This window comes from Limulus polyphemus, unplaced genomic scaffold (assembly GCF_000517525.1).
Source record: "Limulus polyphemus unplaced genomic scaffold, Limulus_polyphemus-2.1.2 Scaffold9, whole genome shotgun sequence".
In the NCBI taxonomy this organism is placed as follows: Eukaryota; Metazoa; Arthropoda; class Merostomata; order Xiphosura; family Limulidae; genus Limulus; species Limulus polyphemus.
In genome coordinates, this window is record NW_013665619.1 from 1174778 (window position 1) to 1199431 (window position 24654).

At 32.6% G+C, this 24654-nt stretch overlaps 2 protein-coding genes across 8 annotated transcripts in view; one reads left to right on the forward strand and one right to left on the reverse strand.

The window, feature by feature from the left end:
* LOC106478207 (zinc finger homeobox protein 4-like) overlaps window positions 1-14475 on the reverse strand; it is a 153439-nt gene extending 138964 nt beyond the window's left edge. The window contains exon 1 of one of the 2 annotated variants that reach the window (XM_022381771.1): window positions 14361-14475. The gene's annotated coding sequence lies outside the window, so the exon portion shown is untranslated. Of the gene's footprint in view, window positions 1-10744; window positions 10977-14360 lie in introns of those variants that run through there. The other variant, XM_022381776.1, reaches the window with a different exon arrangement.
* LOC106478228 (thiamine-triphosphatase-like) overlaps window positions 12868-24654 on the forward strand; it is a 76751-nt gene continuing 64964 nt past the window's right edge. For 2 of the 6 annotated variants that reach the window (XM_013938772.2, XM_013938756.2), the window contains exons 1-2: window positions 14642-14720; window positions 21025-21138. The gene's annotated coding sequence lies outside the window, so the exon portion shown is untranslated. Of the gene's footprint in view, window positions 13082-14621; window positions 14788-21024; window positions 21139-24654 lie in introns of those variants that run through there. The other 4 variants (XM_022381800.1, XM_013938765.2, XR_002609862.1 and 1 more) reach the window with 4 other exon arrangements.

The window sequence follows — 24654 nt, forward strand, 5'->3', positions numbered from 1 at the left end:
TTATAATAATACATTTTATCAGTATGTTTTCTGGTAACCAGAATAAAGACATGTTTGTGTTCAACCAATTATGAAATCTATTTTTATATATTCTTTTAGAATATATTCGATAAGCATTTTTAAGTTTACAATTTTTTCTAATGGGAAATATAGGCTTGTCTTGACTTGCTTAGCATTGTAGTTTATTGGTAGCCTTATACACTGTTTATATGCTATTATCAGGCATAAACCAATAAAATAAAAAGAGAAACGAAAATATGCCAAAATAAAAAAAAAGTAATCAATAGCTAACGACTTTATTGGTCTAATGAGAATAACCTGTAGAGTAAGGATTACAAGTGGTTATATTATACAGAATAATCTAAGCATCGGGTGAGAAAAATCACTGCTATATATTAAAAATGTAAAATAAAAGAAATATGAGTAAAATTTGTAATTACAAATTCTAATTGTGTATAAGTTAGATGGAATATTACCACAATCTATATTTTCGTTAATTTCGTAATTTTCCTCCCAGTTAAAGTCCATCATTTTATATAATGTTCCAAAGAGTTTCCGTAAAGCTCGTCTCCCGATGGGCCAGCGGTAAATTTACGATCTTACAACTCTAAAATCCAGGGTTCGATCCCCTGTGATGGACAGAGTCCAGATAGCCTCTTATGTAGCTTTACACTTTGAAAACAACACCAAGACCATCATAAGACACAATATCTAAGATTCATGGTTGTATATCTTTTTCCCGAACGTAAGTCTAAAGAAAAACATTTTTTTTTCACAGATGAGGCAACAGTAGAATCGTCATATCCCCCGTCACAATTCAAGGGGTAAACCAAACACAAAAGTGCTTAATCACTTACATATCTGGTAGTGTTTTAATTTTGGTTCAAATATATCGCTTGATTAACTAAGGAACACACGAAGTAACAATTATCAAACTTTGTGCTCCCACTTAGTGCAGAGAGATTTACTTAACATAAAAGAACAGGCTAGTCAGTTCATATTTTCTTTTTGCTTTTTTTATAAATCTTATCAAGCCCACAAATTGTATTCTTGTTTTTAATTAAATAAAAGCATTCAACGATGATAACACAAATATACGATTTTACATTGAAAACAAGTTTTAAACGTTTCTGGCTTTCTGTTAATATGATGAATGTTAAAATATGTGAGACACTTGATGTTTGGAAGTGAATCTAGAAAATAATTACCGCCTAGAAGTGTTTCATGGTAAGCCTATCAGCTTCTCCTAAAAAGTGTTTGCATTTTTCCAATTCTCTGATAAATCTTCAAACATTTTCATTAGGAAATAAATTAACTCACACTGGAATACATTTATTAATCAACTTTATTGAATGATGGAAAATATTTTTATTTGTTCAATTATTTATCTATTATACTTTAATACATCAAACACTGAACAATTATCCCTCAGCAGTTACCATATGATTTTAGTTTTCTTAGTGAAAAAAAGCTACACAATAGGTTATCTGCACTCTGTCTACAATGGGAAATCAAACCCCGGATTTTAGCATTGCAAGTTCGTAAACTTATCGCTGGCTAACCGGGTGACCTTCCTTTCTTACCTCAGTCATTCACAAACAACTAATTAAAGTGAAACTCCAATAATAGAACATAATCGTTCATATTCATCTTTAATGGATTAATACTGAAAACTTTGAACTTCCTTGCAAAATCATATCTGTCATAATTAACTTTGTTTCTTTTACTTTCATTTTTATCAACTATAAAGTGTTGACATGTTTGATGTGTAAGTTTTCATGTACAATATACAAAAGATAAAACAAGCTAGGTTTATTGCCCATTGGGGAATTTCATAATATAGTTCACAGATTTTTGAATAGCTATTCTAACTTTTATCACGTTACACATTGTGCTACACTTACTCTAGAGCATTAACTGCTTGAAGTGTCACGACGTTTCGGAGAACTTCCATTTACCTACTTAGCCTGCAAAAGATTCCAGAAGAAGCTCACCGAAACGTCGTGAAATATAACATTCCAGGCAAATGGCGCGCGAAAAGACGTTTTGTAGAATAGTAACTCGCAGCCTAGAGCTTTAGACCCTTCCTCAAACTCGTCTGTTAACAAATAGCTCAAAGCACCACAGGTTAGAAAATCGAAAACACCATGCCGCCCATGAACCTGCCGTGTCTTGTATACTTGCCCTTTTCGTGTCACCAAACTAGTTCGTCTAGCTAATTTGTTATATTTATCCTTTCTTGGCTGTTTCTTGGGTTTTATTTTTACTATTTCTTACACATTCCTCCCACCAGCTTCCTATACAACTACTTACAGAACAGTAACAAGAAATAACAAATAACAGTCTGCGATATAGGCCTGTTAAATGATACGTGTAGAAAAGTCCGTCATTAAGGCAACAACAATTACTTGGGGATAGAAATTAAATAAGACATTCCCAGAAAGAAGAAATTATCTAATTATTTCTTGGAAGCATGTTATATACATGTGAAAATACAATGCACAAAATGACTATATATATATTACTTTTCTACCAAAGAAATTAACATTAATACTTCATCACATTTAAGTTATTAATCAGTCTTATTGAATACACGATTATGAAAATTGCTCCAATAAGCATTTTAAAACAATCCAAGAATTTAACAGGTCTTTTCCTAATGGCTACTTCATAATCATTCAGTAGAAAATATTCATCAACTAGTTACTGTACAAGATTTGTTTCTTAAATTGCTCAGATTGTTTCATCAACTAGTTAATGCACATGACTTGTTTCTTGAAATTGTTGCACAGATTGTGATATGTATAATATAAAATTATATGAAGGTTGCCTCTAGAACATATCTACTTATTTTTTATTTTTTTACTTTCAATCATGTGTACCTTTTTCTCAGAAAAGCAACATAAATGAAAATGAAAAATAAAATGTTAAGATCATTTTATCAGGGAAATGTTTTTGATGGCCAGTAAGATTTTTTTCTCAATTTTAAGGAAACATGCGGTAAATTGTTTGTAGATGCCAAATATCCAGCTATTGCTGTTGTAATGATAAGCATTTTCATGATATAAAAATTTAGCTTTTCATAAGCTTTCCATTCCTTACCTCGTGAAAGCCTAAATAAATGTGTGTTATATATTATTCAGCTTACCGAACTCAATGTTTTCACAAATAAATTAAATTTTCTTGAGCATGCTGACTACTTCGAATAACTGGAGCAGTCAGCTTGCCTTGTTTGATATTTAGGTTATTTTTTAGTCACATAAAAAAGACATTTTCTGTTAATTGCAAATAAAGAGTATCGTCACTTGTTTTATATCTCACCGCAACATACTGGCAACTTTACACCTATTAAAGAACATTTATTACACTTCTGTGTGACGGATACGCTTCTTTGAAGACGTATATTAACGCATTTTTGTTTTAGTGTTTTATGTCTTAAAATAAAATTGCTGAACTGATGGCGTTGCTATTACCAAGAGGAACTCTACGAAACTGTATACGATTTCAAGACTGACGTCAACCTCTGTATAGAAACGTATACACACTTGTATATGACCAAACTAAACTAATATACGATTAGGTATAGACACCAGTACACTCGAGGAGAGTAAACATTCTTCCTGGTAAGTTCATCAAATTTGTTTCATTTCTCCAAGGCGGTTCCTTGGGCTGTGATTTCGCTAAAAAGTGATCATCTTGTCAATCTAATAGTTTAAAACTTTAAGTTCTAACCCTGTTTTACTTTTCCTGCAGTGAAAACGACTTGCGAGATTTCTATTTTTAGATTTTTTGGTTAAATCGGTGGACTTCTACCTGCATTTGTTGATGTAAATATGTGTTCACAAGCATCTCTTTCACTCATATGGTTGATTTATATAAACAGCAACACTTTTACCAAACATCAAACGTAAAGCAGCGTTTAATACAAAAGAAGAATGCGACAAATATATATATACACACACGCATTCTTCAACCTAATCATAAGCTTTCTGTTGCGATCCATCGAGACTGATTTTTTACTAGCATATACAACCTTGAACTTTTCCGGTTTTTCATGTATAGCCTGATGTTTATATCGTCATGCTTCAAAAGTTTTTTCTCTAGACCGTTTCATTCAAACACTTAGTACAGTGGAAGATGCAAACATATAAAACAATGAAATGACTAACCCAACTGAATTTACAAAACAACACCTGAAACTTGTCTGTCTATCACAAAACCCGCAAAAAGAAAAAAAGAGAGAAGCAAAGAAAAATTAATAGACTTTTTATTTGTTCATATTTTGAAAGGCTAGGAATCGAACTAATGCCATCCAAGTAGTAGTATACTATTTATCGAATCAATTGGGCTAACATGTTTTTAAAGAGAACTTGAAAAAAATCCATCGTCTTGGTGCTCGAGAAATATGTAGCCAATTCTCACGACTTACATAACTTGTAACCAAAACTCACAACCAAGAGAGGACGTCTGCTGAAAGCTAAAATGTGTAAAATAATAACCGCAGGGGTAGGAATCTAAACCAGATCGCTCAAGAAGAAATAAGTCCAGTATTAAAACTGTCACATTGATTATTGTGGAACGATATTCGCATGAAAGACTGTAAATTACTGGTGATTTTACATATATACAAACTATTATACCTAAACTTATCACATCGAAATAAACTGTTCTTTTTTCTTTTTTTTTACGTAAATCATAATGCATATTGTTATGCGTTAGTAACTGCTTAATTTAAAAAAAAATTATGTCTTATGCCATTTAGTTGTAATGCAACAAACTAGACAATATTTACGCGCGCGCACACACACGCACCTCTTCAACGGATATAAGCATACGGATATGTATTGTCAAATATTTCCTTCAATTAACGGCATATTTTTGATACTTTTCCTACGGCGGCACACACACTTCATCAGCAAATTTGATATCTCAACATGCTGGGCCAGGTGGTTAGGGCGCTCGACTCACAATCTGAGGGTCGCGGGTTCGAATCCTCGTCCCACCAAACATGCACGCCATTTCAGCCGTGGGGGCATTATAATGTGACGGTCAATACCACTATTCGTTGGTAAAACAGTAACCCAAGAATTGGCGGTGGGTGGCGATGACTAGCTGCCTTCTCTCTAGTCTTTCACTGCTAAATTATGGACGGCTAGCGCAGATAGCCCTCGTGTAGCTTTGCGCGAAATTCAAAACAAACCAAACTCAACATGCTACACGAACGACAGTTTAACGGTTCTTTAATTCATTGAAAGAGCATTATCAAACGTTTTCATTACTTTAATCTATACTAATAGTTTCTCTCACATCTCATCGCGTTAGTAAAAACGGAGCTTAGTTTGTTTCCTATTTGATTATCTATACCTTATCTACATTACCATGGCTCAAACGAATATTGATATGTGCCTTGTCCTTTTTTTTTATAGATAAAATACTACTGAAAGTTAACGTTTATCGTTCGGCCTTTCTTTGCTAATAAAAAAAAAATTAGACAAAGTGATAAAATGACCATAAAAATATCGTGCAACAAATATTTCAGTCAATAATAAAGATACCACTAAAACTGTTATTGAATTTTTTTTCTTTCAGTCACCTTTCATGTCACTCGACCTGTTATGATTCATCCAACTTCAAAGAGCCAAGGCACATGTGGCTCTATCTACCGGAAAATAATAACACTATTTAATTGTTTTTTTTCCTAAAAAAGTTTTGGCTATTTGTGTAAAATAGGCACATAATTAAACAGTATAATCAAAGGAAAAACGAGCATAAAATTATTATAAGGATTCTTGTAGAAGAAGAGTAGGATTTTAAATAGATAATTCAACTGCTGCATATTAAACTTCCGAACGATTCTTGTGTCTTGTTAATTCTCTTTTATACAATATGATGATGGGTAAAGATATTTTCGACATTATTTTCCTTTATACTTAAGAAATACAAATATATCACAGCTTTTATTCAGACTTAACAATTGTTGGTTAGTATAACGATTAAACTATATATTTTTCTACAGAAACAAAAGACAAGTTTGTTTGTTTGTCTCACCTGAACGACACCTCAGGCACACAGTTAGGTAAAAAGCTCTATGATACTGGCACAGTCATCTGTTATATTAAACTGTGAATCCACCTCAGGTAGATAAATAGTGAGTTTCATTGTCACACTCATAACGCATCTGCTGTTGAAAGTGCGAAGCGTGTTTCGTAGCACCACGTCTCGAACCTGGTCCCCCAGTGACACAGCAGTATGTCTGCGGACTTACAACGCTAGAAACCGGGTTTCAATACCCGTGGTGGGCAGAGCACAGATAGCGCATTGTGTAGCTTTATGCTTAACTTCAAACAAACAAACAGTCTCGAACCTGAATCTCTCAGATTAGGCCACGCTTGAGAACGCTAGAAAAAAGAAAAGTTAACACGCATGGACAATATATAATATATATTGAAATTAAATAGAAAAGCTTGTCCAAGATTTTTTATTTGTTTTCAAGCGCAAAGCTACACAATGGGCGTCCCTAATTTAGCAGTGTAAGACTAGAGGGAAGACAGCTAGTCATCACCACCCACCACCAACTCTTGGGCTACTCTTTTACCAACGAATAGTATGATTGACCGTCACATTATAACGCCCCCACGGCTGAAAGGGCGAGCATGTTTGGTGAGACGGGGATTCGAACTCGCGACCTGCAGATAGATATAATGAGTAAGGATTTGTTAAAAACAAATGGCGGACGACGAATTAAAACCAAACATTCTACTGCTTAAAAATAACAGTCTAATGTATATCACTGTTGAAGACAATTTCGTGAAACTATCATATAAGTGTCTTAACCTACTATAGAACTTTATTCTTAGTATGTCGCTTGAATATTACTAAAACATACAAAATATTATTAATCAATAAATGATAAAAAAATATATTTAACAATTTTATTAAGTGTCATGTATAAGTTTCTCTGTGTGATATTTTAATTGTATTACGTAGTCAGTGAAATGTACAGTTTCGTGAAATTGGATATATATGTATATAGCCGGGTCATTCATGATAGCAGGAAAGTGCCTTTTGGAATCAATTTAAAACGCGAGACTGGGAACTGTGTTTTAACCTGCGAGACGTTAAATTCCATTTGATTGTTTATTTATTTTTCTTACAATGTAAGTGCGCGAAGTAAAGAACGGAAGTCAACAGCTTGTGTTCCACTCGTTCCTCTTCTTTTATTTTATAAGACTAAATGTGACCATTCCTGATCATACATTCTCGGCAAAATTTGTTAAGTTCGAAATGCCTTGTTTAGTATTTCCACACACTTTTCGTCTGCTTTGTTATTATGTTAATAAAATCTAACACTAGAAATAACTATACGCTCAGGATACATTAAAAACTTAATTATTGTAAATTAACTTACAACACTTGTACCAAATATTCAAGTTGTCCAAATAACTGGTCGAAACAAAGCAGGCAGACAACTAAGTACGCGATTAGACTAAAGACGAAACCATTCTGTTTGTTTTGATGTGACTCATCTCGAAACTCGCAAATAAGCCACCATGATTTACATAAAATAATAACCACCCCTTTCTCTTTAATGAAAACGTTCACTTCATTTCCACCCTTCAATATAAGAACTTTGTTTGTAGTGTGTACTAAGATATATAAGTGAATTACACGTTACTGAGTTACAGAAAGAGCACGGTTAACGCCAAAATATTATTTACGATCCTTCATTCCTTATCAACCAGTTCGATAGATGGATAAGCCTAAACGTGAACAAGTAACACGGATAAGCCTAAACGTGAAACAAGTAACATGGATAAGCCTAAACGTGAACAAGTAGCATGGATAAGCATAAACGTGAACAAGTAACATTTATGAAAAAAATATTGCAATTTCTTTTTTTTTACTGTATCTCTTATTTAACGTCTTTAATACTATAACTGCAGTACATTTATAAGTATACAATGACCTTTTATCAATGAAATACATAAAGTTAATCCTAATGCAAAAATGTATGATTAACATTCACTCTCCATGTCTTTAAATGGCTGCAAAGTTAAGGTTGAAACTGAATATTACATGCCGCGACGAAAATACAAAAATCCAATCTAGCTTTTATAAGCTAGATCTCACTTTAATTTCACAAATGGCTACTTGTTGAAATAAGGCAACAAATGTCTAGGTGGCATATACCTATATATTCAACTATAGTAGAGCAAGCATTCCATAAAAATAACCTTAATTTTTAATGATCAAGATCACGAGATATAGCGGGTTGGCAAATAGTTCCTAGTAACTTGCTGCTATATATTTAAACAAATGCCATTTTCAAAATGCTAAGCCCGACCATGACACAGAAGTTCAACGACTTTTGTAGTTGCGTTGATCTTTGAAACCTAGTCAATGGATGCGGATAAAACTTGACTCGGTTCAAACCAATCAAATAGTTTGAGGTACAAACTCTGACAGACACTAATTAAATATTCAGTCAAGTTTTAATGCTATAATAACTATTACGTTCGTCTCCAATTTCCTGTTTTCACAGGTAGAAATTAGATAAATGATTATTTTAAGTTATCACTTGAATAAGGACTTTAAACAACTTGTAAACGTTTCCAGCTATATGAAGATCTAAACAGTCTATTTATAATTTCGAAATAGCTCAAACTTTGCCTGGTGTTAAAAGAGAGAAGAAGAAAGCGAAGCGTGCAGTAGCTTTCACAAGTCCATATTTACACATAACTATAAATAGGACGAGTTTCATATCACGACTGCTTTCCTCCTGTGTTGGCCGTACTTCACGTTGGCTCTTGCTTACTTACAGCGATTACTTGCAGGAAATCGTATATTTTACACTGGTTATATACTGCTCATTGCAACTGGCCAATTGTTCCAGCAATTATAGTAGATCCAGCCTAACTGCACAGCAGTGTTCTACGGTTATGTCGCTCTCAACTCATGCTTGTTTGTTTTTTGTTTTTTCTTGTTTTGTTTTGCTTTTAAGATTTGGTTCCAGATTTTATCTATGTTATTATTCGAAATTTTTGTTTCGCTTTAGCTGAAAGGCTTCTCAGAATTCCTCAATCTTTTCCCTTTTAGTGATGTCTCCACTTCCTAATCGCTTTCTTGTATAAGCTCTGACGTTATATCGTAGATCTTTAACACGGTAGAGGTGACAGCAGTCGTTTACAGTCAAACCCAGCTATTCGTCCTGCCATAACGTGTAATGTATTTAACCGCCTCGCGATCTCGTCTTGTCTCTAGGGGCAATTCAAGATCCGTTCACCATCAACAGCCCGAAGTTTGAGTCATGCATAAAGGTTTGGCCGACCAACTTACAAGGCCTCCCACTCAGGTTCGCGCATTCTGCACGTGCGTCGGCCAGAAACGAACTCCAGTACCAGCAGCAGAGAATGGTAAAGAAACAGTGGACTAGACATTATGATAGATTTAAACAAACTTAGCTAGTTGTACTTAACCACAATGTTCGACTAGTTGTACTTAACCACAAGGTTCGACTCAACCTCTTTTACTTTCACCGTTAGTCGCTTTAAAATACCCCCCCCCCACCCATAATCATGAAATTGTTGACGTTTCTTCGTGTTACGAACATACTTAACATTTATATTACTTTAAGATGTTTAAAATACATAACATCTTATCGAAACAGGCACACTTAGCATTTTGAATCTCACACATTAACACTCAAATGAAGCATAAGCAAAATGATAAAAACATCAGTAGCTCAATAAACTATATAAGGATAATTCTGATACAAATGAAAGTGACGTCATTGTCGTTATATAGACTGTTAATAAAACACGTTAAACACACATCAAAGATGGTTATATTCAATGAATATAGTGAATACATATTGTTTATCTTTGCCTGAATGCTTTACTCTTCTTCAGATACATCTATCTCTTGCAAAACATCCTTACTGTAAAGGACCGAAACAATAACCATATATGTTTTTGTTTTACAATTGTCATCCATGTGTGAATAGAGTTACGTCAGACATTACCTGAATAGTTTTAAATATAGACAAGCGATTAAACTGAAAATATGTGATCGTTAGTCAGAAAACGTTTCATTGTATCTGATCATTTTTGCTTATAATTTGGAATTTAAACCATGCCGATAGACAATTTGCACTACACCAATTTGATACAAAAACATTAAAAACCTCATAAGTCTTTTAAATTCCTGGCTCACAGTATGTATTTGTATCATGAGCATAGTTTGTATTACAAAACAATTTATATAAATAAGAGTCCTTAAAAATAAAAGTTTTTAGAGCGAACGTCATATAGTTTGCACGAGCTATTGAAAATTTGCGAACTTTTAAACTTATGTAAATCTATACGCATTAAGTTACAAAAGCAAATTCATGAAACCAATACGTACTGTATACGTTCTGATCATTGTTCAACAGGTTTTGATAAGCATCATATATATAGTTTATATATACGACTGAAAGAAATCCTTAATATACAAATACATGCTAAATGTACATAGCTAACTAGTTAACAACAAGCACGCGTATGTACTTATATAATATTAACGAAACTTATCGGGGAAATAAAAAAGTTCCTCTTTTATTTTTGACAATGGTTTAATAACTCAAGTTAAGCAAACGGAGAACAACATTTGCATGCCATATGAGGATAGAAAAAGTATTGCCATGATTATAAATTATATTTAATTACAAAGAATTCTGAATATATATATATGTGTATATATTTACCTTTCTTTCACAAAGTTAACTTTTGATGCTTCAACCGCAGTTCAGTAAATCGCCCTACTTATGATCCACCTATTCCATAAATTCATGTAGCCTAATAGTCTGTAGACTGGCAATCAACCACCATGCCTGTTCGAGAGCTGACGGATTGCTCGTCGCACGGTTTCAGGAAAGAATAAAACGACTGAACGTCATCTCAATGTTGCCATGGTTCCTGATCTCATTATGATATTCAAATTGTTCGATAAAAAAATCCAATTTTAGTGAAAATACTATTGCGCGCTCAGACTCGGATTGGCTGACGAGGCTGAGGCTCTTATACAGTCTATAGGAAGTCATTAACATTATACTTTCTGACGCGCTCCTTTCCGAATCTCTCTAGAAGGAGATCTTCCATTTTATTGGAGAAGACGGCCCTCGCATATGAAGCTGTCTGTCAATCTAAACTCAAGTAAAATGCAAATACGGCCGAGAGTGTCGCTCTTGTCTAAGGTGTGTTACCCTGCGATGTCTGCGCACCAAACTACATGTAACCCAACCAATGAATTTCTCCCCGGATAGAGAGGCTTCAACCCGCCCATACGGCAGAGGCCTGGGAGAAACAAATACCCTAAGATGTGTCACTTAACAGTGATCAAAGAAGGCGGGAGAGGAAAATATTGATATTAAAAAAATAATAAGCTAACCATTTTACCTGTATATAAATGTATATACATTTCCAGTTAAGAATTATATACTTAAGGACGGATCCTTCGATAAACACATTCGCATAATTACCTAATTGACCGAAATAACTAAGTCTATCACCTTAAGTTACTTAATCAATATTAATTACAATTTATGTGAAATGAGTAAAACAAGTATCATTGCAGTGTATTTAATCCTACACATTCGTAACATGGTCTCACTTAACATTGGGATTACAGTGGCTTTTAAAGACTTTTCATAATACTTTCAAGTTTTCAAGGTAATTAATTTAAGTGAACAGACCAATGAGTATTCATAACGAAATTACACAGAAACAAGTTCGTTAGATAACGAAATGCTAAGTACATAAAAATAAAAATGTATGTATAATTATAAATTTTAAACAATGAAAATATGCTGAATATCATACATACTACGTATGAACTGCAGATATATCGTAAAGGTTCACAACGTTTAATATTCATTGTCTTTAAATATCTTATTATTTGATAAGATCCAAGAAATAATTGATTTACTGAACACTCGGTGTTTATATAGCAATTAAAAAGTAAAATACAACAATATCATCTGAGTTTGAGACTGCCCTCATGCGGTGTACAGTGATATATCAAATATTTATAATAAAAACGTTTGATGCAGAAATATAAGGTTACTTCAGATTTGTATGTACCTATTTAGGATTGTCAAGCTATATGTTTGTACATAAATACATTTGTGTGTGTGTGTATTATATATTAACACCGCCAAGTTGACTGAAAAGCACTTGAAATATATTGAGCAGGAAGCGGTCACTGGAGTAAGAAGTTTCAGTTAATACTTACGTTATCCAGCCAATAGCCTTGGACCAACGCAGTGATGGGAATTGAAAGACCACAACTACATTACACCCAGTGGTCAGTAACGGCAAACCAACAAGAAAAACGCGCTTGACGTCGATTTTTGCTGGAAACCTACATACTCACACCCCAGTTCGCCACTTGCCTTGTGAGCTACAAGGCAGTACACTAGGAAACTTACGATCCCACGTCTTCGGCAAGCAGTCGACACGTTTGCGGCGGACATTACGGTGCTCTTCGTACATTCAACCGAGTCGATAACATTCTTGTTATCAAGAAATTATGATGTTCCAAATTGGTTTGATTAAAACAGCAGTATTCTAAGCCCTGCTAGTGAAAACAGGATACGATGAAACAAACCCCTCACGAGGTAGAGCTTTGTAGTCTAACGCATGATGGGGGATCCTACGGCATGGGGAACTTTTTCAATCAGCATTTCCTCCGTCACGTTCATGTGTGAGTAAGTGCGAGTCTATCAGAAGGAAAAATAAACACGGCTGTCTCGGATGGGCCTGAGGGGGGTGGGGGGGGGATGCTTGGCCACGTAGGGCCAGGAATCACGTTTCATAGCCCTTTACTTCATACACTTAACCAAACAAATCCCGACGACTGAATGCAGAATTTTGCACCTCGAAGACGCCGCAAAGAACTTTCGGTGCTATAAACGGGAAGAAGCCAGGCAAATCTCTGCCTTGTATGGATTACCAGATTTAAGTAATGTGATTTTTTTTGTGTGTGTGTGTATGAAAACTAGTTCAGTGTAACTAGTTGATAAACCAATGAAGAAAAATAATAGGTAAGATGAAAAGTCAGTTTTTTATACTTACAAATAGCAACGAATTGTCTTATACTACAATATTTTTGTTTCGTTCATACATAATATATCGATTTAACAAACTTTAACTATTACAAAAATGATTTAATTTCGGCCAAAAAAGAACATAATTTTTTTTAAAAGTCTTTATAAACTATAGAAACTTCAAAACATAGATTCGTGATCACTTGGCTTGGGTATTTACAGTAGAATCCTTGTTTTGAATTCTTATTGCTCACTTATATACTATCAATCTGTTCTTATACGTATTTTATATTAGGTATCTTCTCGTTTTACTCTTTTAACTAGTTTTGAAATATACAGCAAGTACGACAATACTGAAACTATTTGTTTGTTGTTAAGCGCAAAACCACACAATGGGCTCTCTGTGGTGTGTCCCCATCACGGGTATCGAAACTGATTTTTATTGTCGTAAGCCCTCAGACTTACGCTGAGCCACCGGGGCTATTGGAATTATATGTATGAGAAGTCTTAGATTGCGCATTAATGAAATAAAAAACTAGTAAAAACACTAAAAAGTGTTTTCATAGGCGACCATAGGAATTCAAAATTGTGAGACAAGAAATACAAAAGTTCTTTACATATTATCTAACCCTGCTCTGAATAAAATATATGTATTAACTTCGTTACTCTTACAATCATCACACGGACTGCCGTTCACGTGTCTTGCGATACTGTTAGCAATCGGAATTTTATATATAGAGCGCGTCCTAACTCTCTCAAAAGCTCTTGGAGGTTAGTGTCACGTCACGATTAGAATACTTTCAGGGTTCCCAGCCAGCTATTTTTTAATATTACTTCTATTCTAACTTTATCTTATTTATTTTTTTACTCACGTTTCCAATCAGAAATTGACGTCCCATATCGTCAAGAAACCTGAAGTTTCTTCATCCCATGAACCAGTAACATCCGCAAGCTAAGACCCAATTAAAGGTGTGAACAACAGCTAAAAAATGCGTCTGTTAGTGTAGCGAGCCCACCACTGCGCGATGAAAATGATCGCAGCACATAGTATGGCACAAGAGATCTAGTCTGCCAAAAAAATCGATATTTTTTATACTGGAGATATAATGGGTGGTATGTGAGGTTGAGCAGTAAAAAACTGAGGTTCATCTGCTCGCTCGCTAAAATAAAAGAAAAGAAAACTGTGATTAATATAAAAATGGCGACTTTTCAACACCTTTAGTAATTAAGAAAGGAGGAAAACTAAAAATGGCTGTAGGCTGCGAGTCACACTAACCTTTCTTCCTTATGAGCACAGCTTTCCCCAGGAGTTCGTTTGTTGAACTGCAGATACATATCTTTTAAGTTGCATGTCTTTACGTGATTCTTTGTCATTCGTTTTGTTGCCCATTGTCACCGGGGTACGAGAAGTACTTCATCGGAATGGAACAACCGCCAAAAACCTCCAGTGTATATGTAGTTCAGTCTACGTGTTTTATTGTGGTTGTAATTAATTATAAAAAATTAATTGGAATGTAGTGCGCATGTACGAGACAAAGGTTATTGCAAATGAACTATGGGAAATCTAAAATGGCGACTTAGCTTAGTATGCTTTGACGAGTAAGAAGATTAAAGTGAGTTCAAAGAAGTGTTTTATGTAAGTTCTAAGCAATTACGCGAAATATTTCAGTTTCTATTGTGCCATTCTGTTACCAGAAAAGCTAGTAAAGTATAATTTTCTTTCTAGTACGTTAAAGACTCATTAAACTTAATACATAGAGAAACAATTCTGAAGTTGACCGACGTCTGTACTTTAGATATATATATAGGCAGCCCTTGACTGTTGTTACGTTGAGCTTGTTCAGTTTAAGTCGCGTTGTTGTTAAGCCTAACCACAGAATAACGCTAAATTTAACCATTTAACAGAGATTGAGACAGAGCGTTAAAACTGAACTTGGCTGAGTTTAGACTGTAATTATAATAATATTATGAAGTACGTGTGTTAATATATTCTTGGAGACTATAAAATTCATTTACACATATACATTTTGTTGAAAACAATATGTATCACAAGTTTTAATTATATACTTTATTATTAATGTTTCTAAAATTTTCACAAATTTTGATCAGGTCAGTGGACTTATTTTCCATTTAATGATTTAGTGATTTACTGCTGATTTAAGTGTAGTGTTAGATCCTTTTATTCGCTTTAAACTTATAATGTTTTATGTAGGAAATAAAAATAAGAACCAAAACAGCACTAGCTGCTATATATATATATAGTATTACTATTAGCACTGGAAGTAGTCTGGATTAAGTACCATATTAATGCTATTACATGTAGACATAAAAATGTAATTGTAAGTAATTAAAGTATGGTATTTATAAATGAGGCCAAGAGTCAGTTTAATTTAAGAACAGTGAAAGTAAAACATAACATATAGTTTTATTGTTGTTATCAGTATGACCTGATCTTTGAATAGCTGAGTGCAAGATGCAAGAGTATAGAAAATTTTTATGTAACCCATGCAACATTTAAAAAATATTTAGAATAAAATTCTTGACAACCCACTTTTTTAGTAAAGAAAAATTCCAAAACAAAATGAATTAAAGAAGCATGAATGTGTCAAGCTCTATAGTAGATGAAGAAAATTATAAGATTTTAAGGGTGAGTAACAAATATTCAAAACCTGATGAATATTTTAGGGGTCCTAGAACTTCCTTTGTCATCTACTTTAGTATTATTATTATTGAGAACCAATTTGTGTGTGGTAATGTGTATATATCACCTTCAGTGTCAGGCTGTTTATTATGCTTATAGAACGTTGTACATTTGCTGTCATGTTAAACTTATATTAAAGTTTTTCTTCATTACCCATTTAAGCCGTCTCCAGCCATTATTAGTCTCAAAGTGGGTTCCTCATCATCGAATATGCTTATAGAAGTCCACTAATAAATTATAAAATAAGTGGTGTAAATTTTTTCTGCAAAAATTAAGAGTAGGCTGTTACAGTTACTGAAACTTATCAACAGAAGGTTAATAGAGTTTTGGTGTTACTGAATGCAATTGTTTATGATAACATTTTGTTCATGTTTGAATATATATATATTGCTAAATTCATCATATCCAGTTTAAGCTTATTTATAATTTCTATTCCTAAATTGTCCTCTTCTTGTAACTGGAAAGAATATAACAACAAACATAATGACATAAAGCTATTTAGCCCTACATATCATCCTTCCACCCATCAAAAACATAATGTAGTCTTTCAAACCCAGGCATCTAAGACAGTATTCAACGGATGTTTAATTTAGAAGTAACAACGCACACATTGTATTATTAGGCAAAATATTCTGCATATTGTAGCTAATCTGAACTAATTACAATGAAGAACAAGTCAAGATTTGGGCTTCCAAAGCTTATTCTTGGTACTCTTAATATTCAAATTCTTATTTTTAGTCTCATAACTTTACCACATGTTTTATCAAAGATCTAAATCAAGTCGCTCTCACTTCATCTGTGACCTAGAACAAAGGCTGAAACTTTTAAGCTTTTTTTATACCTCAGATTTCTTAAACCAGTTATAATTTTAGCAATCACCCATTTCAATCTTTCCAGTGTATTTGTATTTGGAGATTAAAATTGTTTAAAGTATGCTAAATAAGACTGTAAAGCACTGCAAATCTTTTCTGTGATTTATTACTTGAGGATTAGGAGTTTACATTGTTCACTGTATTGTGGTATTGTAAATTGTATTTATGTCATCATTAAGGTGACAGGTAATGGTCAAAATATAGTGTGTTTATGGTCTACTTTGAAACTCCCCCCCCCCCAAGTTTCTTCCTTTTAGGTGTAACATTTAATGCTTGTCATTATTGAAAAAAATTTCCAGTATCATTATCCAGATTCCTCTGAATTTAGAGATGAACAACTTTATCAGGATATCAGCCATTCTGCTCTCATAGTACTGCTACTGAATTTTAACAAACAACTGCATAACTGTCTGATCATTAATATAAATAATGGAAAACTAAATTCCATAAACAAATCTCTGAGGGATCTTCCTAGTCCTGTAGTTACAATTATATCCATTGGTATGTCTTTCATCAATTGCTTATTAACTAACCTTTCTGGGGCATTAAGTGTTATATGAAAGTCAAAACACATCATCTGCTGAGGTGCTATATATAAAAGTCACGGTGGAATTGTCTGCTCGGGACTTCACCCATAGTAGCTTATTTGATAAGATCTCAAATCACTACTGTGAGCCAAAGATTCCAGGTTCAAGTTTTACAGCTCTAAGCAGGGAAGATTTCACAACATTCTGATATCATCTATTTGTTTAGCAAACTAAATTTATTATCTTGTTATTTTGTGTCAGTAACCTTTCTCAGACCTCAACACTAAACTCCTAAAGCACGAAGGGTACAACTTAGGAATTCATTTGATGGTTACACATAATGTCTCAAAGTCCAATAATCGCAGTATAGCATGATTTGAGATATATGACAGCCTAATACTGTTTGAAAAAACATTAAAAGAGTAAGTCAAGGAGTAATATTATGAAAAAGTAAAAGATCCACACTCTTACACAAGAAAAGAAACATTAAAATTGTTAAGTAAATTGCAGAAGTATTCAATAATGTAAGAATAAAAATACCTTTAAAAAACAAGTTATTTCATTTACTATTGTCATAATGAAGAAAAACCAATTGAAAGCAGTGGAAAATGCCAAAACAAAGAAGAAAATTGATACAAACACACAAATAAAATCAAAGCAAGATTTAAGAATATTTCAAACTTTATCTTTTTATGGTTATAGAATACTTAATTTGTCAATTATTTTAAGTTGTTTCCTGCATATGTTACATGTAAGCAGTTAAGTTAAAGATATAGCAATATGATATAAAGGCCATTTGATCTATCAGAACACCCCCTCACACCAGAAACTTTAGTCAAACATAAATAAAAGTCCAGAAATATTAATATGGATATAGTGTTGTAGTTTGGGGCTATGTAAGCTATTTCTTTTAACTGATGTAGCTTGCATGTGACATTTTTTGATGTTCAGGTGTTTTTGTGCTGTTTTTTTAATTCTGGACTGAAAAACAAAAACAACATGGTGTAGGTGACTTTAACATCCAAGATAACTGGCAATTTCAATAATCTGCTGTAAACATTTTTAAAGTCTGTAGGTGACCAGCTGACTTGAAAAAGTTATTAAATTTAGTTATTCAAGGAGTATTTCATCTTTGTGTTTCCTTTGTTTTTTTTTTTTTGCTTATATATTTTAGCTAGAAGGTTTTATGAGATATAACTTATTTGATGAATTCACATTTATACAAATGGCAAAATCTTTTTATATTGAATTAATAAGAATGGATAAGAGAGAAAATTTGGTATAGAAAAGCATTCTTGTGAGATATTAAATCAAAATATTTACATATTTTCACACTGACTTGCACTTACTTCAGTGTTATTCTCTATATTTTATATAAATGTAATTGTATATACATTTTATAGATATATGATGTTAACATGATGCTACAGTAAAGAAGAGAACATTTAAACTGCATAACTGAAGAATACATTATATTTACAAGTTTTGTGAATCTATTCATATATGTCATACGTTGACACTCTTGAAAAATGTTAGCATTATAAAATATTAGTGTTGGGTTTACAAATAAAATGCATAAGCATAGCTACCCATAATCCTTTTGCCTTTGTTTCAGTAAATAAAATTTTCTTTAATAAAATCATTATGTAGCAGTTATTGAATTGTAGCTACAGGAAACACAATTGTATAATTTGAATTTTTTTAAGTAAGTGAATGAAAGTTGAAAAATTGTGTTACTTTGAAGAAAATATTTTAATTTGCAATCTGTGTAGAACTATGAATTGAACATTTCAGAAAATTATGACATTAACATTATTTCTTCTTTTATTAACTTAGTCATTATATTCATAATAGTGGGCAGTGTGCTGGAAATCCAACTATAATTTACAATAGAAATGGGTTATACAAATTATATTATCATGGTCTAATATCTTATTTAAAATTAACAGTGCATTCCACTTTCCCAGACTTCCACACTTACCATTTACCTAATAAATTCAATTTGAAGAGCACATTTCAACATTTTCTCATAACTGGAAATTACTCCTTAAAAAAAGAATTAATCTTGTAAGTTTTCTTCTTTGAAGCTCCTATTTACTTTTTGCTATGTATTTTTGTAATAGGCCATTTTAAATACAAATAAGTATTTTTGAACATGTGAGCCACATTATACTATTTTTACAAGTCCTTGAATAGCAGGCAGGTGACAGAACATTGGAAGTTGGTTAATGTTGCTCCTCTTTTAAAGGGAGGAATAAGAATTATGTTGGTAATTATAGACCTTTTTGTCTTATGTCATTGGTGGGAAAAGTTTTTGAAAGTATGATAAATGATGTTTTGCAAAATCATTTAACAAAGTTTAAACTTTTATTTGATAGTATGGTTTCACTAGGATAAAAGTTTGCCTTACTAATCTCTTTGACATTCTCAGAAGAGGTTACTGCTTATGTAGATGAGGCTGTTTACTTGTTGCACCTGGATTTTCAGAAAGCATATGAAAAGGTGCCACATAAAAGGCTTGTTGAAGATTGATTTCTTCAGGTATGGGATCACTGGATAGAAAAGTATCTAGATGGAAGGAAGCTGATGGTTATAATTGGAGCTCAGTCAGACTTGATTAATGTCACAAGTGGGGTTCCTCAGAGTTTGTTGTTAGGACCATTGCTCTTCTTTTTATTTACAATAATGACAAAAATGATGGAATTGTCAGTGAATTGCATAAATTTGCTGATAATATTAAGGTTTTGGGTGTTGCTGTCTGTGAGAAGGATGCTCCTGTTTTACAAAAGGATTTGGATCATTTGATGAATTGGACAAATAAATTGCAATTGGCTTTTAATTATAATAAATGTAAGGTAATGCATGCTGGACATCATGATTTGAATTATGAGTATAATTTTGATGGGAATAACCTTAACAGTGTTATGGAAGAAAAGGATCATGGTGTTTTAGTTGACCAGTCTATTAAGCCATCCAAGAAATGTACTGTTAGTAGTGGCAGGGTAAATTGGATTTTCAGTTGTATCTACAGAAATATTGGATACGAGTTTGAAGAGGTTATAATTTCATTGTATGGGTCACTGGTTAGGCCACATTTGGAGTGTTGTGTTCAGTCTTGGGCTCCCTACTTAAGAAAAGACATTGAATTGTTGGGAAGAGTTCGGAGGAGTTCTATCAGTATGATACCTTGGATGGAAAGTTTGTGCCATTATGAAGACAGATTGAGATTTTTGAAATTGTTTTTCTTGAGAAAAGAAGAATTAAAAGAGATCTGGTTTGAGGTGAATAAATTTGTTAAGGGCATTGATAGTGGCAATGCATCATCTTTTTTTTGGATTTGATGCTGAGTATGGTAGGATTAAGGGACACAAGTATAAATTATGGGACAGTAGAAGTCACTTACAGCTAAGACAGTTATATTTTTCTAAAAGGGTGGATGGCCTTTGGAATGAGTTGCCTTCAGATGTGTTGGAAGCAGTAAATTTAGGGGAGTTGAAGGAAATGCTTGATAAATATTTAAGTGTTAAGGGTTGGTTTTTAGTCTATGTGGTGTTTGTGTGTGTGTGTAGCATATACATTTGAATAACTTTTGACATTACAGTATTATAAGTAATTGTATACAAATAATACTTTCTTTTTTCAGGCAGAAAATTTTTCACTTTTTGAAGTTATGTAAAAGTGTATAAAGAGAAGAAAATGACAGTCTCAATAATTTGTTGTCAACAAGAATTGACATTTTACTGGTTTATGTTATTGCATGTCTTGTTTTGAGCATTTGGGTTTTAAGTGGAATGCAAGCACACTGAAAAATATATATTGATTCTTATTTAATCTTTTCAGAGACTCCTGTTTATTTGACTGAAGTTTTTATTGGGTATAGACTAGAGAGAAAACAACAAGAGTCCAAGTTTGTCATGTGAAATGTGTGTACTTTGGAAATCTGTTAAAGAAAAGGTATGGATGCAAATATAGCTTCAAAACCAAAATATAGAAGTTTTAACATGTTTTGAGTATTTCTATAATGTTTTTTTTCAAGAAACATTTAAAATATCTCAACAAGAAAGGTTTAGGTGGTATGTATTCTTTGTTTTTGTGTATTAATTTTTTGTGAATGGGATGATTGAGATGAAAAGATGCTATTTCAATTAAGTATATGATTCTTAGGTCTTTTCACTTTCTAGACATATTTCTAGATCCTGGTTCCTTTATAATCAGATCTGATAATAGATTTCTTAATGAATTTCAGTTTTTTGATGAAACTTGTTACTGTCAGGATTAAATTATCTTCTCTGATTTCATATTGCTTAAGCAATTGTTTCATCATGGTTGACTTCATCATTTTTTTTAAGGTGGTTACTCCTATGTATTCTCAGTGGGTTATGTATGTCAGTATTGCTGTTGAAACAATTCAGAACATACATGTATGCTTTTTATATCAGACTTGTTTAGAAAAGAATCAAAATGGCAGTTAAAAGTTTGAGATTGAACCATTAAGCAGTCTTGAAAGGTGAAGAATGATAGAGAATAAAACTTTGAAATCAGAGAAAAGTGAAAGGTTTTCCATTTTACTAAGTTATTAGAAAAAAGGAAAATAAAGATTCAAAAGAAACTGGAAATATTTTACAACTGTACATGAACTCAATTAGCAAAGTTAATTTTAAATCCTGATAACTGACATATGAAACCTAACATTGTTTCTAATATTAAGGATGGCAGTGTAAACAGAATAAAATGCAGTGATTTGTAATAAAATTCCTTTAAACTGAAAAATCTGGTAGTAATGTTGTAGAAAGAACAAAATGTATTTATTTACATATGTTCCAGTGTAGTTTTTTTCTCTTTTAATGGGACAGCTGCAGTAAAAAGAGAAGTATAAAAGATATAAACAGACAAAGGACAGACCTATTTAAGAATTCACCTTTCCATTCATCTTAAATACTTCACCCAGTCTGTTCTCAGAGCTTTCAAGCTGGACTCTAGACATATTGTTTGACTTCAGTGAACATTATATCCTCTTGGCCTCCCTTTCATTGTTCAGTAGACTGTTCACAGAAAACTACAAAGTCATTCACTGCATGCACAAGGTTCTCAGAGGCTACTGACTGGATGAACAAAAGAAAGGTTTATCAAAACAAAGAGTTAAAAGAAATAATTTACATGATAATTCTGAAACACAAATGTGTGCATGGAAATAAATCCTGATAATTACATATCTACATTTAATGCTTCTGTCTGGCTGGAAGCTTGGTTGTTTAAATCTTATAATTATTTACAAGTATTGGAAATCATTCAAAGTTAGATTGAATGCTTTTTATTTCTTATTTTATAACATTATACAATAAATACATCATCAAGATACCCTTTCAACTTGAGCAGAAAGAAAAGATAAAAGTTAGTGATGTTAATAGTCACTTAGAATCTGGTGTTATTTCAGTCCATTCTCCTGTGACTACACATCAAAAAATTCCTTGAAAAAATGCCCTTCTAGAAATAACAAAGAAGCTGTAAGCATACGCAAAATTTGCTGAAATATCATAGTTATGGGCATTTTTAGCATCTAAAGTAACATAGAATATATTATCCAATACTCAAGCTATTTTTGTCTCTTTCCAATATAAATTTCTTACTTTAGACAAGTATGAACCTTGTGATCAGCTAATACTTCTGAGGATGGCCTGTGGTTGATAACATAAACTCTTCAAAGTTATATTTTATTGTTGAAAGTGGATCATATTCCACTGTTCTGAATCCTAAAGCTCAGAATATTGGTCATTGTTGTACGATTAGCATTGTTTAAAGAACATGTTAATACATAAATATTATTTGTCTCTGTCAGTTGTAAAGACTGCATACAGATGAAGAAGCTAGACAGTTAAGACAGATTCCACAGCATTCTTGCTTATAAGTACTGAACTATAAATCAATAATTCTATAGAAAAAATGCATGTAGTTTCTGGATATTTTGTACTGCTAACAAACAGATTTATATAAAACATTTTAAACAATAGGAAGTTTTGAAACAGCTAGAAGTGGGATAATAGATTTATTTCTGAACAAGGTTTCAACAGTGAGACATGATTACTTACAACATTTAAGGTACAAGTATTCTCAAATTGCAAGTACATTTTATCAAATAATTGGGCTTATGATACTAGCTCCCTCTGGTTTCAGATGTAGTCAACTTAATACAAATATAATGGCACTCCTGATGTTTTATTTGTCTTTATGCTTCTAGGTAGTAAAATAATAATGACTAGATGCATGAAAAATGAAAAGAGTCAAACATAAATGAACACAAGATTGAAAAACAACATGAAATAAATTTTTAAAATATTAAAATATTGAATACAGATAAAAACCAAATGAAAGAAAAAAATCTGGAAGCACTAAGAATCAAAGAATTAAAATCTAACATTAATAAAACATAAGAAGTGCCATTATATTTGTATGAAGTTAAGTACATGTCAAACCAGAGGGAGCTAGTATCATAAACTCAATTATATGATTAGATGTATTAGCAACTTGAGTGTACTTGTACCTTAAATGTTGTAGATTATCATGTCTGCTGTTGAAATGTTGTAAAGAAATACATCTGTTGTCCCATGAATAGTTGTTTCAAAGCTTCATATGTTCATAAGTTAAGTGGGTACCTCTTATAAAGCAAAACCTTTTCAAGTTAATAAAATTATAATACCAGTGCAAATTTTTATTAACAACAGGGATTCTTAATGTATAATCAGCTTATATGTAACCATTATAAAGATATCCAATTTTAGGCTAGTTTCACAAGCATGGAGAGGGGATAAGACCTGAGACAATATTTATTGCCAGAGTATCATTTTCATTTTGAGTTTCTTGTGGGACAACTTAATATTTTATGTTTTCAAACTTATCATCTGTAAGTTTAGCTAGAAGTTTTATCCTTATCTGTTATCACAAATAAAGTATTGATTTATTCATTTCATGAAATAGGAATGAGCTATATAACTAATCATACTTGTGATAAGAAGTTATTCCCAAAGTGATTTCTTTATTTCGAGGAATGCTTTGAAACTTGTCATAATTCTCACTGGAAGAAGCTACAAAGATAAATTTCATCAGAGTAGAGTTACATCAGATACCAGAATCACTACTACTTTTAGAATGTGTAAGAACCAGTTTTCTTAGAAGAGATTCCTCTACTGTATAGCAGCAAAGCTTAACAGGCAAAGCCTTTTGTTTCCATACACATAGTTCTGCAAACACTGGAAGATTAGAATCAAACTGACATTTTTTTAAACATGTCAAATTATATGATACTCGTTATACAAGGAATAACAGTTTTGAATTGTTCAGAAAAAAAGCTTGAAAACTAATTAGTTATGCACAATCCATATATCCATACTAAAACAGACTTACAGAAAAGAGTAGAACTACATTGATTTTTAACATCTCAAATGTATTTGGCTCTTAAGTCATTGCTATGAAGCA